Here is a 19,895-nt window from a genome sequence, read left to right as displayed (position 1 = left end):
CCATAATAATACTCGTAAGTTGAAGCACATCAAGCTGTGCGGCTTCATAGCTTACCAAAGTCGTATTAAAGCATTTTGATGGATTTTTGAGCGCTGTGTGCAATGTTCTATATTTTCAATGGAACATATAAAATGTTGGTGTTGTATACTTGTGTACACGTATCTGTTATGTTTGACTGCCATCTACTGTCACACCAATCATTACACCACGTACCAAATATAATTGCTTCGAAGTCTGTAGGCAAAACCAGAATTATTCCGTACATTAGGGACACCGGGTTATAAGGCGCATGTTTTGAGGAAAAAAATGTATTTTAAGTGCGCCTATAGTCTGCTAAATATGGTATGTATTGAAAAAAAAAAAAAGAAGTAAAAAAAAAAAAAAAAAAGCACAAGCAACAATACCGTGATACTAATGATCATTTTGGTCACAATAGCCATCATGTGAAGTTTTCATATTGTTACATCCCTGACATACAGTGTTCACAATTCCCACCAGGGTATAATGTCACATATGTAACTGTCTCTCTTGTGCTTATTTGATTAAAAATAATAATTCGCCCCTGTAGCACTTTTTTCTACTAAAGAATTATTCTGTCTCCATATGAGAGCAGATGTGCTCTATTTATCTCTCTTGTCTCACAGAGATTTTCTATCTGTCCTCTCAACCTCATTTCCTCTATTCTGACTCAGACCCCACTTGCTAAACATATGAATATGTGTACAGTATATATGTGTGTGTGACAGTGAGCCTTATAACCCGGTGCACCTAAAGTACGGCATAATTCTGGTTGTGCTTACTGACCTCGAAGCGCTTTTATTTGGTACATGATGTAATGATAATTGTGATCAGTAGATGGCAGTCATACATAAGAGATACGTGATGGCAGTAAACAGCACCAAAACTTTAAATGTCCCATTCAGAATATAGAACATTACACATGGTGCTCAAAAATCTGTTAAAATGTTTTTAGTACGACTTTGGTAGGCCGTGAAGCCGCACCGCTTGATGGATTGTCGGCGCATTAAACATACGAGTATTATTATGGCGTGTGTATAAGGACTGCAAAATGGCACCTAGTAGCAGACATATTACCTGGCATTTTGTTTTGCAATATTATGCAAAACCAACTGTTTTTACATTCTGTTACCTACTGATGTGTATTTGGGATCTGCATAAGTCCTTAAAATGTGCGTGCGTCCGCAATTATAGTAGTCATAAGCTTCTTCTTTTTCTCTATCTTCTTGTTATGGGACATTCATCCTCCGCTGTTGCCATTTGTAATATAAAGTAGTATAAAGTTGTTACTTAAAACTGTCAGTAAACTCGCCATGAAAGCGCTAAAACATACATTATGAGTTTACATTATTCACCCAAGGAACTTTAGTTATTAGAGAGTTCTTCACAGGACATATTTCCGGTGTTGTTGTTTCCGGATGAGGAGATGCTGTTCCATTATTGATTGAAGTAAAGTCTGAATGTCATTAAAACAGTTAGAGTCATCTTTTGACACTTTTTCCACTCCCGTCCTTGCACGCTACACCGCTACGACAAAGATGACGGGGCGAAGACTCTGTCGAAGGTGAGCCATGTAAATAAGACCGCCCACAAAACGGTGAATCCTGAAGCAACTGCCAGAAAGCGACTTGAAGATGATCTGTAAAACATCATCTATGCAACAATTTGACCAAAGAACCACCTTTACATATTATGTAGACCACAAGGAAGTGTTTTACATTCAGAAAAAAATCTTACTAATTTGACTCTGTCAGAATAATTGTATCTAAGTTATCACAAAACTGTGTTTCAATGAGTTCCCGGCGTGAGGACAAAAGCAGTCTTTGATCCTACCAAGCAAAAGGCCTGTAAAACTCCACTGTGTAGGATGGGGAGCGACATGATGGTGTCAGTTTCTTTGATGTATTGTAATCCACAAGAAGATGTTTGTCTTGACCCGAGATCTACAAAGCGGAGATGAAGCAGAGCCTTTCCTTTGAACTGTTTTACGACCTTTTCATTTAACTGTTTTGTAACCAATGGCGATGGATGTTTACGACCCCCCTCCCTTAGAAACAGCTGTTGCCATGTAATCAGGGAAAGTCTAAATAAAAGAGGAGGCATACAATCTTTCATCAGAGCGTGGGACGACACTGTACAAGGGTACAGTGACTACGCGTTTCTCCTCAACTGAGCTGAATTGAATTTTGTCACTGTTTAATTCCTTGCTTCTTGTCTTTTTTAATAGATGTCATCAGTGTTTGAACCTGACAGACTCCTTTTTTGCGCTCTGTAATCCGGTGCACTTTATATAGGAAAAAAGATCGAAAACAGACCATTCATCCGCGGTGCGATTTATAATCCAGTGCGCCCTACGGTCCGGAAAATGCGGTAATTGAAAAATAGATGAAAACACCATCTACTTTCCTGCCGGAAGAAACATTAAATATTGTTGTGGTTCCTTAAGAGCCACAAGGAACTCTATTTATTAGAGAGTTCCGGTCGGAGGGTTTTCACGGGACATATCAGCCCTACCAGTGTTTTGTTTAGGGCTCCTAATTATGTGCCAGGTTATAGTTATTAGCTAACCCCGCCCCCTTACTATGTCAGCCAATCAGCTTTCTGTAAGCGGATTTAACTTCCGGTTTTGTTTATTTTCATATTGACTGGGCATATTCATCGAAAATCTGTCATTGCCTTCAGGCTGTTGTCAATAGCTAACCCCGCCTCCTTTCGTATGTTTGCCAATCAGCCAGCTCTCGCTAAAATCGCTAAGTTGTTCTAAATTGAAAAAAATTCTGAAAATAAAATGGTCATTTTGTTGCCAAACCATTAAACGCACATTATGTTTCATGTTTGTTTTCATCCCAAAAAAATTTGGGAAAAAAATTGTTTAGCAGCTAGCCTATTCTAGCAATATGTACTGTTTTTTCTCTGTTATGTATTTTATATTTGATGCAGAGACATTTTTAAACGGATCTCCTAATCCTAAATTTGTTTTTTTGTTTTTTTGTGGAGTCATGACGTTTTATTTATTCATCCTTTTAAAGGCCAATGGGGCAGTCATGAATAAGCCCTATGAAATCTGCCTAGCAACAAGGGGCTGATATTCTTGTGATTGTTAAAGTGTGAGCAATTTAAAATGAGATTATATATTTTTTGCAGAAATAAACCGGTTTAAATAATATTTTAAAAAAATTTAAATGGCTTAATAACATTATACAGTACTTTATTGATTCCTTCAGGAGACTTCCCTCGGGAAAATTAAAAGGTAATTATGTTAAAATAATACAAAAAAAAAGTTAAAATAATAAAAAAAATAAAACTAAATCAAAATAAATAACAAATAAAAATAAAAAACAATTAAAAAAATTATGACAGAAACATGTCAGATGAGGCCAGCAGGTGTCGTTTTTTTAGCAGAGATAATTTTATTTAAAAATTTAAATTAAAATTAAAATTAAATAAGAAAAAAAGGAGCCAAGATATGTTCAAGCCACTGTGAAACGTTTGGAATGGAGCCACCTTGATGCTAATCATCAAATCCCTTTGCTCAGGGTGGATCATTTTAAATGCTCACTTCTTTTTACACGCTAATCCCCAGGCAGCTGAGCTAGCATTACAAAGGTTTTGCTCTCCGCAGCGAATCCATACCCCACATTCCGAGATTGTCTATAAGACAGGAGTGTTCTGCTGTTTTTAAGGACGTGGCGTACAAAACAAAATGAGAACCAAAAGAAAATAAAAATAATGAAAGCAGGAAGTTTGATATAAAAAATAAAAGCAGGAGGTTAGAAAATAAAAAATAATAAAAGCAGGAGGTTACAAATGAAAAACTATATGAATATAATAACAATTATAAAATCAGGAGGTTAGAAATAAAAATTAACAAAAGCAGAACGTTAAAAATAAAAAAAAATAAAAACCAGAAGTTAGAAATAAAAATAATGAAAGCAGGAAGTTAAATATAAAAAATAAAAGCAAGAGGTTAGAAATAAAAAATAATAATAAAAGCAGGAAGTTAAAAATTAGAATAATGAAAGCATCCATCCATCCATCTTCTTCCGCTTATCCGAGGTCGGGTCGCGGGGGCAGTAGCCTAAGCAGGGAAGCCCAGACTTCCCTCGCCCCAGCCACTTCGTCTAGCTCTTCCCGGGGGATCCCGAGGCGTTCCCAGGCCAGCCGGGAGACATAGTCTTCCCAACGTGTCCTGGGTCTTCCCCGTGGCCTCCTACCGGTTGGACGTGCCCTGAACACCTCCCTCGGGAGGCGTTCGGGTGGCATCCTGACCAGATGCCCGAACCACCTCATCTGGCTCCTCTCGATGTGGAGGAGCTCCTCCACATAATGAAAGCAGATGGTTAGAAAATGGAAAGATGGGTGGATAAATGCAAAAGAATAGAAATACAAAATAATAAAGGGAGCAGGTTAGATAAAAAAATAAAAGCAGAAGGTTAGAAATGTAAATCAATAAAAACAAGACTATAGAAATATAAAATAATAAAAGGACGTTTTAAATAAAATATCAAAGCAGGAAGTTATAAATAAAAAAATAAAAGCAGGAGGTCAGGAATAAAAGTAGGAGTGGCTAAAAATAGAGAAAGTGGGTAAAGAAGAGTGAAGGACAGGACAAATGTGTTTCTGAGTCATGGCTGCCTTCCTGCTGACTAATGCACTTGTGACATCTTCCTGTGTGTGTGTGTGTGTGTGTGTGTGTGTGTGTGTGTGTGTGTGTGTGTGTGTGTGTGTGTGTGTGTGTGTGTGTGTGTGTGTGTGTGTGTGTGTGTGTGTGTGTGTGTGTGTGTGCACTATGTTGTCAAATAAATTCATTTTTATTCATCACATTATTAAAAATCTCCAATATCAATGGATCCTTGTGATGGACATCTTAATGACAATTGAAATGTGCCAGAATAAATATGAAAAGTGAGTTTATTTGCAGTCGGTCCTTAAAAACAGCAGAGAGTTTTCTGTTATTTAGAGGATCTTTGACCATTATTGGTTTTATTGCTGTAGGTGTTACGTTCCGGTGTGGCAGGGCTTGGAACGTGTCTTGAACCCACAGTGTTGGGCGAAGTGCAGGTAAGAAGTATTCAATAACAAAATATAGTGCAGCCGGGAAGTGCACAGAAAGGCAAAGTAAACACAGCAAGAATAAGGAAAATGAAGCTGTTTGGAGGTTCAAAGCAAAAAAAACATCCAGAGGATTGGCAAATACGGCATCCTGATTGCCAATCAGGGACAGGTGAGGAAGCCAGGTGACCAAAGGAGACAAACAGGAAATGGAAGTGAAAATAAGAGCGCTGCAAAACATAACACAACTTAGGTCCAAACAGACGGTCCTTTTGAAAACAACAGAGTGCACTCCTCATATGGAGGATCTTTGATTGGCATTTTTGCAACAAGTCCTTAACAGCTGAGCGTGCACTCCTTAAATAGATTTTGATAGGCATTTTTGCGACAAGTCCTTAAAAACAGCCGAGCGTGCACTCCTCATATAGAGGATCTTTGATAGGCATTTTGCAACAAGTCCTTAAAAAACAGCTGAGCGTGCACTCCTCATATAGAGGATCTTTGATAGGCATTTTGCAACAAGTCCTTAAAAAACAGCTGAGCGTGGACTCCTCATATAGAGGATCTTTGATAGGCATTTTTGCAACAAGTCATAAAAAATGTGTACACTTCTCGTATAGAGGATCTTTGATGGGCATTTTTGCAACAAGTCCTTAAGAACAGCCGAGCGTGCACACCTCATATAGAGGATCTTTGATAGGCATTTTTGCAACAGGTCATAAAAAAAAGCAAAGAGTGCACTCCTTAAATATAGAATCTTTGATGGGCATTTTTCCAACAAGTCCTTAAAAACAGCCGAGCATGCACTCCTCATATAGAGGATCTTTGATGGGCATTTTTGCAACAGGTCTTTAAATAAAGCAAAGAGTGCACTCCTTAAATATAGGATCTTTGATGGGCATTTTTCCAACAAGTCCTTAAAAACAGCCGAGCATGCACTCCTCATATAGAGGATCTTTGATGGGCCTTTTTGCAACAAGTCCCTAAAAACAGCTGAGTGTGCACTCCTCATATAGAGGATCTTTGATGGGCATTTTTGCAACGAGTCCTTAAACACAGCTTAGCGTGCACTCCTCATTTAGAGGATCTTTGATGGGCATTTTTGCAACAAGTCCCTAAAAACAGCTGAGCGTGCACTCCTCATATAGAGGATCTTTGATCTGCATTTTTGCAACGAGTCCTTAAAAACAGCTGAGCGTGCACTCCCTATATAGAGGATCTTTGATTGGCATTTTTGTAACAAGTCCTTGAAATAGCTTAGCGTGCACTCCTCATTTAGAGGATCTTTGATCTACATTTTTGTAACGAGTCCTTAAAAACAGCTGAGCGTGCACTCCCTATATAGAGGATCTTTGTCTTCCCTGGCAGAACCACTTGGCAGTGGTCACACTGGTCTTCTGACCATGTTGACCTCACTAAGACTTCTGCGCTACAAAAACTCACCGCGTCAGTTCTCAAGTTAATCGACATTGTTATTTGTAATGATTCTTAAACGATTTTTAAAAAATAATCTAAAATCTCTTTTTTTTTTTTTTACCCCAAATCTGTCCTGTCCAGACACTTTATTAAATGTTTGTGAAGCATTTTATTCAACAAAAACACTTTCCCTTATCGTATTGTAGACATTTATCACATCTGTTCTATATTTATGAAGGAATTTAGTTAATCAATGCTATTAAAAAGTATTGATTTTGTATCGAGAAACCATTCTGAATCGAATCGTTACCCCCAGAATGGAATGGTGTGGTGCCCAAATATTCACCGCCTTGATATGAACTATATTTCTCATACTTTGTCCTCATCTCACATGGCAGTGATTGTGCCAAAATGCATGTAATAAAAAATAATGTTAAAGACCTACTGAAACCCACTACTACCGACCACGCAGTCTGATAGTTTATATATCAATGATGTAATATTAACATTGTAACACATGCCAATACGGCCTTTTTAGTTTACTAAACTGCAATTTTATATTTCCCGCGGAGTTTCCTGTTGAAAACGTCGCGTAATGATGACGTGTACGCGTGACGCCACGGACTGTTAGGAAATATGAGCGCTGCACACACACACAGCTAAAAGTTGTCTGCTTTAACCGCATAATTACACAGTGTTTTGGACATCTGTGTTGCTGAATCTTTTGCAATTTCTTCAATTAATATTGGCGAAGTCGCAATAGAAAGATGGAGGTGGGAAGCTTTAGCCTTTAGCCACACAAACACACGGTGATTCCTTGTTTAAAATTCCTGGAGGTGAAGCTTTACTATGGATCAGAGCGCGGTCAAGCGAACATGGATCCCGACCACTTGTCAACCGGCAGTTTTCGATGAGGAAATTGTGGTAAAAAGTCGCCTCTTACCGGAGATCAGCGGAGCTTCTGTCCTGCTGCAGCTTCGTGACTTCTCTCAGAGACTGGCGTCAACACACCCATGGACACACCCCTCCGACTACTACCGGTACTATTTAACTCACTAAAACACTAGCAACACAATAGAAAGATAAGGGATTTCCCAGAATTATCCTAGTAAATGTGTCTAAAAACATCTGAATCGCTCCCAATGCAATCGCCTTTTTTTTTTCTTTCTAGTCCTTCACTCTAAATTTCCTCATCCACAAATCTTTCATCCTCGCTCAGATTAATGGGGAAATTGTCGCTTTCTCGGTCCGAATAGCTCTTGCTGCTGGAGGCTCACATTATAAACAATGTGAGGATGTGAGGAGCCCTCACAACGGTGACGTCCTCGTCTGCTACTTCCGGTAAAGGCAAGGCTATTTTATTAACGACCAAAAGTTGCGAACTTTATCGTCGATGTTCTCTACTAAATCCTTTCAGCAAAAATATGGCAATATCGCGAAATGACCAAGTTTGACACATAGAATGGACCTGCTATCCCTGTTTAAATAACAAAATCTCATTTCAGTAGGCCTTTAATGCTGTGGAATCCAGCTTTTTTTTTTTTTTTTTAACAATTTTGTAATGTTGCAGTAAACTTTACAGTACATTATTGTGTAAAAAATAATGTAAATACAGTCAACTAATGGTTAATTTTTACAGTTATGTGTTGTCATGTTGCAGTAAACTTTATTTACAGAATTTAATTGTGAAAAATAATGTTAATGCTGTCAAATCCTGGTATTTTTTTCAGTCATTTGTTGTCATGTGGCAGTAAACTTTGATGACGGTATTTAATTGTGAAAAATAATGTTAATGCTGTCAAATCCTGGTAACTTTTTCCAGTAATTTGTTGTCATGTTTCAGTAAACTTTTTTTTACAGTGCTTTATTGTAAAAAAAAAAAATACTGTTAATACTGTCAAATTCTGGTAACTTTCTATAGTCATTTGTTATAATGTTACAGTAAACTTTATTTACAGTATTTTACTGTGGAAAAATACTGTTAATGTTGTCAAATCCTGGTATTTGTTTTCAGTCATTTGTTGTCATGTTGCAGTAAACTTTATTTAAAGTATTTTATCGTGCAAAACATACAGTTAATGCTGTCAAATCCTGGTAATGTTTTTACAGTCATTTGTTGTCATGTTGCAGTAAACTTTATTTACAGTATTTTATTGTGGAAAAAATATTGTTAATACTGTTAAATCCTGGTCAGTTTTTAGTTATTAGTTGTCATGTTGCAGTCAAGTTTGATGACAGTATTTTATTGTGAAATAACAGTTTAATTGTTGTGAAATAAACTGATGTTGTATTTTTTTTCAGTATTTTATTGTGAAATAAGTGCTGCCAGTGCTGTCACTTCCTGTTAAAATGAGTCCAGTCATATTGTTGTCAACTTTGATGACAGAATGTCACTGTGGGGAACCAAAGTGTCCAGTGGGTGCAATCCTGCTCATGTTTTACAGCCTGCACTGTGTTCCATCTGATATCATGTGTGATATCATGATACGATGATATGTGATATCAACATACGTCAAATGTGCTGTTTTCCCCAAGAGTAAAATAAATAACAATAATAATAAAAAAAATGGTTTTCGGACACATGATTGAAACAAGTTGTCAAACATACGTCAAACGTGCTGTTTTCCCCATAAGTAAAATAATAATAATAATAATAAAATAAAACGGTTTTCAGACTCATAATTGAAACAAGTTGGCCAACATACATCAAATGTGCTGTTTTCCAACAAGTAACATAATAATTGAAACAAGATGTCAAACATACGTCAAATGTGTGGTTTTACCCATAAGCAAAATAACAATAATAATAAAATAAAATTGTTTTCAGACTCATAATTGTTAAACATACTTCAAACGTGCTGTTTTCCCCATAAGTAAAATAACAATAATAATTAAAAAAAATTGTTTTCAGACTCATAATTGTCAAACATACGTCAAATGTGCTGTTTTTCCTCCAACAAGTAAAATAATAATTAAAACAATAATAAATAAAATGGTTTTCGGACACTTGATTGAAACAAGTTGTCATCAAATGTGCTTTTTTCCAACATCAAGTGAAATAATAATAAAAATAAAGTAAAATGGTTTTCCGGCACTTAATTGAAACAAGTTGTCAAACATCTGCAAATGTGCTGTTTTCCCCATAAGTAAAATAACAATGATAATAAAATAAAATTGTTTTCAGACTAATAATAATCAAACATAAGTCAAACGTGCAGTTTTTCCTTCAACAAGTAAAATAATAATTAATACAATAATAAATCAAATGGTTTTTGGACACTTGATTGAAACAAGTTGTCATCAAATGTGCTGTTTTCCACCAACAAGTAAAATAATAATAAAAATAAAGTAAAATGGTTTTCCGGCACTTAATTGAAACAAGGTGTCAAACATACGTCAAATGTGCGGTTTTCCAACAAGTAAAATAATAATAAAAATAAAGTAAAATGGTTTACCGGGACTTAATTGAAACAAGATGTCAAACATACGTCAAATATGCAGTTTTCCCCATAAGTAAAATAACAATAATAATAAAGTAAAATTGTTTTCAGACTCATAATTGTCAAACATACGTCAAACGTGCAGTTTTTCCTTCAACAAGTAAAATAATAATTAAAACAATTATAAATAAAATGGTTTTTGGACACTTGATTGAAAAAAGTTGTCATCAAATGTGCTGTTTTCCAACAAGTAAAATAATAATAAAAATAAAGTAAAATGGTTTTCCGGCACTTAATTGAAACAAGATGTCAAACATACGTCAAATGTGCGGTTTCCCCATAAGTAAAATAACAATAATAATAAAATAAAATTGTTTTCAGACTCATAATTGTCAAACATACGTCAAATGTGCTGTTTTCCAACAAAATAATGATAAAAATAAAGTAAAATCGTTTACCGGCACTTAATTGAAACAAGATGTCAAACATACGTCAAATGTGTGGTTTTCCCCATAAGTAAAATAATAATAATAATAAAATAAAATTGTTTTCAGACTCATAATTGTCAAACATACGTCAAATGTGTTATTTTTCCTCCAACAGGTAAAATAATAATTAAAACAATAATAAATAAAATGGTTTTCGGACACAAGATTGAAACAAATTGTCATCAAATGTGCTGTTTTCCACCAACATGTTAAATAATAATAAAAATAAAGTAAAATGGTTTTCCGCCACTTAATTGAAACAAGATGTCAAACATACGTCAAATGTGCGGTTTTCCCCATAGGTAAAATAACAAGAATAATAAAATAAAATTGTTTTCAGACTCATAATTGTCAAACATACATCAAATGTGCTGTTTTCCAACAAGTAAAATAATAATAAAAAATAAAGTAAAATGGTTTACCGGCACTTATTTGAAACAAGATGTCAAACATACGTCAAATGTGCGGTTATCCCCTTAAGTAAAATAACAATAATAATAAAATAAAATCGTTTTCAGACTCATAATTGTCAAACATACGTCAATCGTGCAGTTTTCCCCATAAGTAAAATAACAATAATAATAGAATAAAATTGTTTTCAGACTCATAATTGTCAAACATACGTCAAATGTGCAGTTTTCCCCATAAGTAAAATAACAATAATAATAAAATAAAATTGTTTTCAGACTCATAATTGTCAAACATACATCAAATGTGCTGTTTTCCAACAAGTAAAATAATAATAAAAAATAAAGTAAAATGGTTTACCTGCACTTATTTGAAACAAGATGTCAAACATACGTCAAATGTGCGGTTTTCCCCTTAAGTAAAATAACAATAATAAAGTAAAATTGTTTTCAGACTCATAATTGTCAAACATACGTCAAATGTGCTGTTTTTCCTCCAACAGGTAAAATAATAATTAAAACAATAATAAATAAAATGGTTTTCGGACACTTGATTGAAACAAGTTGTCATCAAATGTGCTGTTTTCCACCAACATGTTAAACAATAATAAAAATAAAGTAAAATGGTTTTCCGGCACTTAATTGAAACAAGATGTCTAACATACGTCAAATGTGCGGTTTTCCCCATAGGTAAAATAATAAGAATAATAAAATAAAATTGTTTTCAGACTCATAATTGTCAAACATACATCAAATGTGCTGTTTTCCAACATTTAAAATAATAATAAAAAATAAAGTAAAATGGTTTACCGGCACTTATTTGAAACAAGATGTCAAACATACGTCAAATGTGCGGTTTTCCCCTTAAGTAAAATAACAATAATAATAAAATAAAATTGTTTTCAGACTCATAATTGTCAAACATACGTCAAATGTGCGGTTTTCCCCTTCAGTAAAATAACAATAATAATAAAATAAAATTGTTTTCAGACTCATAATTGTCAAACATACGTCAAATGTGCAGTTTTCCCCATAAGTAAAATAACAATAATAATAAAATAAAATTGTTTTCAGACTCATAATTGTCAAACATACATCAAATGTGCTGTTTTCCAACAAGTAAAATAATAATAAAAAATAAAGTAAAATGGTTTACCTGCACTTATTTGAAACAAGATGTCAAACATACGTCAAATGTGCGGTTTTCCCCTTAAGTAAAATAACAATAATAATAAAATAAAATTGTTTTCAGACTCATAATTGTCAAACATACGTCAAATGTGCAGTTTTCCCCATAAGTAAAATAACAATAATAATAAAATAAAATTGTTTTCAGACTCATAATTGTCAAACATACATCAAATGTGCTGTTTTCCAACAATAAAAATAAGAATAAAAATAAAGTAAAATGGTTTGCCGGCACTTAATTGAAACAAGATGTCAAACATACGTCAAATGTGTGGTTTTCCCCATAAGTAAAATAACAATAATAAAATAAAATTGTTTTCAGACTCATAATTGTCAAACATAGGTCAAATGTGCAGTTTTCCCCATAAGTAAAATAACAATAATAATAAAATAAAATTGTTTTCAGACTCATAATTGTCAAACATACGTCAAATGTGCAGTTTTCCCCATAAGTAAAATAACAATAATAATAAAATAAAATTGTTTTCAGACTCATAATTGTCAAAGATACATCAAATGTGCTGTTTTCCAACAAGAAAAATAATAATAAAAATAAAGTAAAATGGTTTGCCGGCACTTAATTGAAACAAGATGTCAAACATACGTCAAATGTGTGGTTTTCCCCATAAGTAAAATAACAATAATAAAATAAAATTGTTTTCAGACTCATTATTGTCAAACATATGTCAAATGTGTAGTTTTCCCCATAAGTAAAATAACAATAATAATAAAATACAATTGTTTTCAGACTCATAATTGTCAAACATACTTCAAATGTGCAGTTTTCCCCATAAGTAAAATAACAATAATAATAAAATAAAAGTGTTTTCAGACTCATAATTGTCAAACATACGTCAAATGTGCTGTTTTTCCTCCAACAAGTAAAATAATAATAAAAATAAAGTAAAATGGTTTTCCGGCACTTATTTGAAACAGGATGTCAAACATACGTCAAATGTGTGGTTTTCCCCATAAGTAAAATAACAATGATAATAAAATAAAATTGTTTTCAGACTCATAATTGTCAAACATACGTCAAATGTGCTGTTTTTCCTCCAACAAGTAAAATAATAATTAATACAACAATAAATAAAATGGTTTTTGGACACTTGATTGAAACAAGTTGTCATCAAATGTGCTTTTTTCCAACAACAAGTAAAATAATAATAAAAATAAAGTAAAATGGTTTTCCGGCACTTAATTGAAACAAGGTGTCAAACATACATCAAATGTGCGGTTTTCCAACAAGTAAAATAATAATAAAAATAAAGTAAAATGGTTTACCGGGACTTAATTGAAACAAGATGTCAAACATACTTCAAATATGCAGTTTTCCCCATAAGTAAAATAACAAGAATAATAAAATAAAATAGTTTTCAGACTCATAATTGTCAAACATACATCAAATGTGCGGTTTTCCAACAAGTAAAATAATAATAAAAATAAAGTAAAATGGTTTTCCGGCACTTAATTGAAACAAGATGTCAAACATACGTCAAATGTGTGGTTTTCCCTATAAGTAAAATAACAATAATAATAAAATAAAATAGTTTTCAGACTCATAATTGTCAAACATACGTCAAATGTGCTGTTTTCCAACAAAATAATGATAAAAATAAAGTAACATCGTTTACCGGCACTTAATTGAAACAAGATGTCAAACATACGTCAAATGTGTGGTTTTCCCCATAAGTAAAATAACAATTATAATAAAATAAAATTGTTTTCAGACTCATAATTGTCAAACATACGTTAAATGTGCTGTTTTTCCTCCAACAAGTAAAATAATAATTAAAACAATAATAAATAAAATGGTTTTCGGACACTTGATTGAAACAAGTTGTCATCAAATGTGCTGTTTTCCACCAACAAGTAAAATAATAATAAAAAGTAAGTAAAATGGTTTTCCGGCACTTAATTGAAACAAGTTGTCAAACATCTGCAAATGTGTTGGTTTTCCCCATAAGTAAAATAACAATAATGATAAAATAAAATTGTTTTCAGACTCATAAGGGACGGCCTGGCACAGTGGAAGAGTGGCCGTGCGCAACCAGAGGGTCCCTGGTTCAATCCCCACCTAGTACCAACCTCGTCACGTCCGTTGTGTCCTGAGCAAGACACTTCACCCTTGCTCCTGATGGGTGCTGGTTAGTGCCTTGCATGGCAGCTCCCTCCATCAGTGTGTGAATGTGTGTGTGAATGTGGAAGTATGTCAAAGCGCTTTGAGTACCTTGAAGGTAGAAAAGCGCTATATAAGTACAACCCATTTATTTATTTGTTGATATCATGTGTGATATCATGTGTGATGATATCATGTCACACCTCGGCGTGAGCCGGGTGCAGAGCCAACAATCGGCTTACGCGTTTTCATCCCTCGCACACATTGCAAGAGACCTTAAGACACAATTTATTTGCCTCCTTATGTGCCAACTTCCAATCAACCAAAAGAAGACTATAAATCAGGGGTCTCAAACATGCGGCCCGCGAGACGTTATTATGCGGCCCGCACTTTGATATGACAATTTAATGTTGGTGCGGCCTCTGAGTTTAATATGACAGTGTCATACTTGCCCGCGTCCCCAATTTTCCCGGGAGACCCCTAAATTTCAGGGCACCAATTCTCTCAAAGCCCCTGTCGATTTATACCATATCAACAATATTCAGGGAGTGCCTGAATGGCACTGCCTTTAGCGCCCCCTACATCCTGAACTGGCAGCGTGCAAGCCCAGTTGTATGTTGCATCTGGCCATGTTAGACGCACATGTGTTGTTGCAAGATATATTTGATCGACAGCTACACAGGTCACACTGAGGGTGGCCGTAAACAAAACCTTTAACGCTGTTACAAATATGTGCCAGACTGTGAACACTCCAAACAAACAAGAATGACAAACACATTTCGGGAGAACATCCGCATCGTAACACAACATAAACACAAAAACAGAACGATACCCAGAATCCCATGCAGCCCTGACTCTTCCGAGCTTCCACCCCCGTTAAAGGCAGTGCAGTCACGGCAGCCCTTGATAATTCGAGAGAATGTTTGCACCGGTAGATTGTCGGGAGGTGCACTGAAAATCAGGAGTCTCCCGGAAAAATCGTGAGGGTTGGCGAGTATGTTGCTAGGGCGGGAAAGCCATTCATAGAAGCTGAATTCATCAAAAAGTGCATGTTAGATTTTTTTAAGAAATCTTTTCTCGCGGCCCAGCCTCACCCAGTTTCTGCATCCAGTGGCCCCCCAGGTAAATTGAGTTCGAGACCCCTGCTATAAATCCACCATTTTGGCGGCGTTTTGAAGCCCACGTGCAGACATTGCATCATCATGTTTGCAAAAAGTGCTTGGAATTAAAAACGCATTGCAGCGCCAACACTCACCGCGAGGAGAAGAGGCGGATGATGAGGAGGATGATGAGGAGGTCGCTGCACGTCGGAGCTTGTCAGATAATGCTGGCTTTGTGTGCGCGGTGTGTCAGCGGCATGCTGCGGGTGCTTCCTCCGCGGTCCCAAGGAGCAAAGTATACTCGTCTGCAGAGTGCTGCGGCTCCTCCTCCGCTTGCTGTGATGCTGCAGGCGGTGCGTCCAAGGTGGGGTGGGAGGGGGCGCTGTGCTGAGGAGGAGGAGGAGGAGGAGGTGGGGGATGGAAGGAAGGAAGAAAAATAGAAACAAATAAACACAAGTTTAAAGGCCTACTGAAATGAGATGTTCTTATTCAAACGGGGATAGCAGTGTCATACTTGATCATTTCGCGATATTGCCATATTTTTTGCTGAAAGGATTTAGTAGAGAACATCCACCATAAAGTTCACAACTTTTGGTCGCTAATAAAAAAGCCTTGCCTGTACCGGAAGTAGCAGACGATGTGCGCGTGACATCACCGGTGTGAGGGCTCCTCACATCCTCACATTGTTTAAAATCATGGCCACCAGCAGCTAGAGCTATTCGGGCCAAGAAAGCGACAATTTCCCTATTAATTTGAGCGACGATGAAAGATTCGTGGATGAGGAAAGTTAGAGTGAGGCGCTAAAAAAAAAGCAGCAAGAGCTATTTGGACCAAGAAAGCGACCATTTCCCCATTAATTTGAGCGAGAATGAAAGATTTGTGGATGAGGAAAGTTAGAGTGAGGCACTAAAAAAAAACAAAGCAGCAAGAGCTATTTGGACCAAGAAAGCGACAATTTCCCCATTAATTTGAGCCAGGATCAAAGATTTGTGGATGAGGAAAGTTAGAGTGAGGCACATATAAAAATTTAAAAAAAGCGACAGTTCCGGGCGGCGGCAGTGGGAGCGTTTCAGATGTAATCAAACACATTTACTAGGCTAATTCTGGAAAATCCCTTATCTGCTCATTGTGTTTTACTGAGATTATACTGTCATACCTGAAAGTCGGATGGCTGCGGTGAACGCCAGTGTCTCTGAGAGAGGCCGAGGAGCCAAGATCCCAGCTGCCTTTTTGACAGCTACAGGAGGAGGTCCCATAATCCACCGAAGTCTCCGGTAAGAGCCGACTTAATATCACAATTTTCCCATCCAAAAACTTGCCGGTTGATGTAGAGAAACATGTTCACTTGACACGCGTCATCATTCCGCGACGTTTTCAACGAGAAACTCAGCGGGAAATTTAAAATTGTAATTTAGTCAACTAAAAAGGCCGTATTGGCATGTGTTGCAATGTTAATATTTCTGTGTGGTGGGTAGTAGTGGGTTTCAGTAGGTCTTTAAATAAATAATAATAAAAATAATAATAAGGATGAACATAAAAAGTATGGAAGAGGAGGGAAGAAAATAAATAGAAATTAAAATAATAATAATAAACAGAAAAAAAGGAAGAAATCTAAAAAATATAAATAAGTATCCATCCATCCATTTTCTACTGCTTGTCGCTTTTGGGGTCCTGGGGGTTGCTGGAGCCTATCCCAGCTACAATCGGGCGGGAAGCGGGGTACACCCTGGACAAGTCACCACCTCATAGCAGAGCCAACACAGATAGACAATAAAACATTCACGCTCAACCCATAAACATGAGATAATAAAAATAAAAATTTGGTGCTTAAACACAAAACTTAGATTAACATAGATGTGAATAAATAAATCTGACATATTTTATTACATACAATATTGTATTAATAATTAATATTTTCAATCAATCAATCAATGTTTATTTGTATAGCCATAAATCACCAGTGTCTCAAAGGGCTGCACAAACCACAATGACTCGGTACAGAACCCACATAAGGGACAGGAAGACTCGTCGGTGACAATATTAGAATATTAAATAAATAATATCAAATATTAAGTAAATTAAATAATAAATATTAATATTAAATAAATAATATTCGTAATAATTGTATTAGTTTTATTATAATTAGATGCACAGTTTTTAGATAGTTCAATCATAACTTAATAAAATATTGTAAAATAATTGAACAGATACTACTTTTCAATTTTTTGCCATTTAGTGTACTTAAATATACGAAACAAAAATAAAACGCAAAAATAATAATAATAAACTTTTATTTAAAAAAAAGGAAGGAAGAAGGGAAGGCAGGAGGGAAGAAAAAATACAAATAAATAAATTTAATAAAACTTAAAATGAAATAAAAATAACACAAACAGAAGGAAGTAAGTCAGGAAGGAACAGGGAAGAAAATAAATAAATACATTAAATACAAATTAAAATAAAATAAAAACTTATGAACTTAAAAAAAAAGGAAGGACGGGAAGAAAAATAATAAAATAAAATCAATGCACTAACAGAGGTTAGTGCATGTGAAGTGAATTATATTTATATAGCGCTTTTCTCGAGTGTGACTCAATGTCTAAGTTATATTTAAACCAGTGTGGGTGGCACTGGGAGCAGGTGGGTAAAGCATCTTGCCCAAGGACACAACGGCAGTGACTAGGATGGCGGAAGCGGGGATCGAACCTGGAACCCTAAAGTTGCTGGCACGGCCACTCTACCAACCGAGCTAAATCACCCCGCAAATGAGCAAGGAATGAAGGAAGGAAATAAATATATATACAAAACATACATTTTTAAATAAAGAAATAGCAATTAATACAAACAAGGAAGGAATGAAGGCAAATATAAAATTCTAAAATTTAAATAAAAGGAAAGAAAGAAGGAAGTAAAGTGAATGAATAATGTACAACTAAAAACAAAAGGGAAGGAAGCAAGAAAGGAGGGAAGAAAAAGAGTGAAATAGAAAATGAAATAAATAAGAATTATAATAATAATAAAAGGAAGGAAGGAAGAAGGAGGGAAAGAAAAAAAGAATTAAAAATTTTTTTTAAAAATAAACAAAAAAAGGAAGAAAGGAGAGAGAAAAGGAGGGAAGAAAAAAATGAATAAAAAACACCCTGGACGAGTCGCCACTTCATCGCAGATGACAAAAAATAATAACAATGATAATAATAAACATACAAAATAAAAAGGAAGAAAAATATAAATAATTTAATGCATTAACAACATTAAAATTTAATTTAAAAAGTATAGTAAACATAAACAAGGAAGGTTATTAAAAAAGGAAGGAAGACAGGAAGGAAGGGAAGAGAGAAGAAAACTAAATTAGTAAATAAAATTCTAATTATTTAAAAAAATAAACATAGGAAGGAAGGAAGAAAGGAAGGAAAGATGGAAGGTAGGAAGGAAAAATAAAACTACAGATTTAAAATAACAAAGCAATACAAAATTAAGAGATAAAAACAAAGCAATGAAGAAAGGAAGAATGCAAGTTAATTAAAATAAATACAATTGAAGAAAAATAAAGAAATTAAGGAAGGAAGGAAGGAAGGAAGGAAGGAAGAAAGAAAAAAATAAATAAAAATGGAAAGAAATTAAAAAATATAAAAACAGGACTGAAGGAATGAAAAATAAAGAATTTTTTTTATAAATTTAAAAATAAAACATTAATAATAAAGAATAATACAAAAAGAGGAAGAAACGAAGATAAATACAAAATAAATACAAATAAAAATTAAAGCAGGGAAAACATTTTCTAAAAAATAAAGGAAACTTTTTTTAAAATAATTAAAATATAATAGGAAAAAGAAAACAAACAAAACATAATATTTTTGCGGTGGGTCTGCAGCAGCGTGGACAGTTTGTGCATGTCTGCTTTGAATGTCCCACAATAAAAGGACACAGCTGCACCGCTTGAATCCACTTAAGTTGAAAGGTAAATAATTATATGCGTTACCTAGTTTTGACCACATGAGGACAGCAGAGAGGAGCCGTGATACATTTACCGGCCTAAACATTAGGTACACGTGCACAATCTGATGCTGGGGCGAACAGTGCGCCTTTTTAAAATGTTTTGACAAGGCTGCTTGACTTAATGTGACTAATGTGCTAGCGGCAACAATTGCATTGACTGCCGTTATTCCTCCTGTTAAGAAAGGACGCAACAATTCAATATATTCCACATTATGCAGTGAGGAGTCAACTGTCTGGAGTTTTACATTCGACCAGCAGGTGGTGTCTTCTGCCATAGCATTCATTGATGCCTACTTTAAAAATGTGTTCAAAATAACCTCAACTGAGTATTTGTTGGCAACAATGTTCCTGCGTTAAGATATAAATCGCCGGCTCAACTTTCGATATCTTAATGGCGACATATTTCCTGTTACGCAGTAGTTACCCAATTCTACCACTAGAGACCGCCAGAGACAACGTGTAAAGTGCAATCCACATCAAGTGCTTATTTCCCATTTTTTTCTAATGGACCGTTTTAATAGCCAATATATAACAACTTAATTTTCTAGTATTTAATATCTCATACACTACTATAAATATGTTGTACTGTATTGCCTTTTTTATTAGAATAAAATACAATATTACAAGGCTGTTTGACTTAATTAAATGAAATACTCTACTACTCATGTTGCAC

At 35.0% G+C, this 19,895-nt stretch overlaps 1 protein-coding gene across 3 annotated transcripts in view; it reads right to left on the bottom strand.

The window, feature by feature from the left end:
• Nucleotides 1-15,527, bottom strand: part of rims3 (regulating synaptic membrane exocytosis 3) — a 96,087-nt gene extending 80,560 nt beyond the window's left edge. For all 3 annotated transcript variants that reach the window (XM_061881472.1, XM_061881471.1, XM_061881470.1), the window contains exon 1: nt 15,385-15,527. The gene's annotated coding sequence lies outside the window, so the exon portion shown is untranslated. The remainder of the gene's footprint in view (nt 1-15,384) is intronic.
• Nucleotides 15,528-19,895: the final 4,368 nt, after the last annotated feature.

The sequence above is a fragment of the Nerophis ophidion genome, linkage group LG21 (assembly GCF_033978795.1).
Source record: "Nerophis ophidion isolate RoL-2023_Sa linkage group LG21, RoL_Noph_v1.0, whole genome shotgun sequence".
Lineage (NCBI taxonomy): Eukaryota > Metazoa > Chordata > Actinopteri > Syngnathiformes > Syngnathidae > Nerophis > Nerophis ophidion.
The sequence above is the reverse complement of the archived record's forward strand: the minus strand, read 5'-3'. Positions and strand labels throughout refer to the sequence as shown.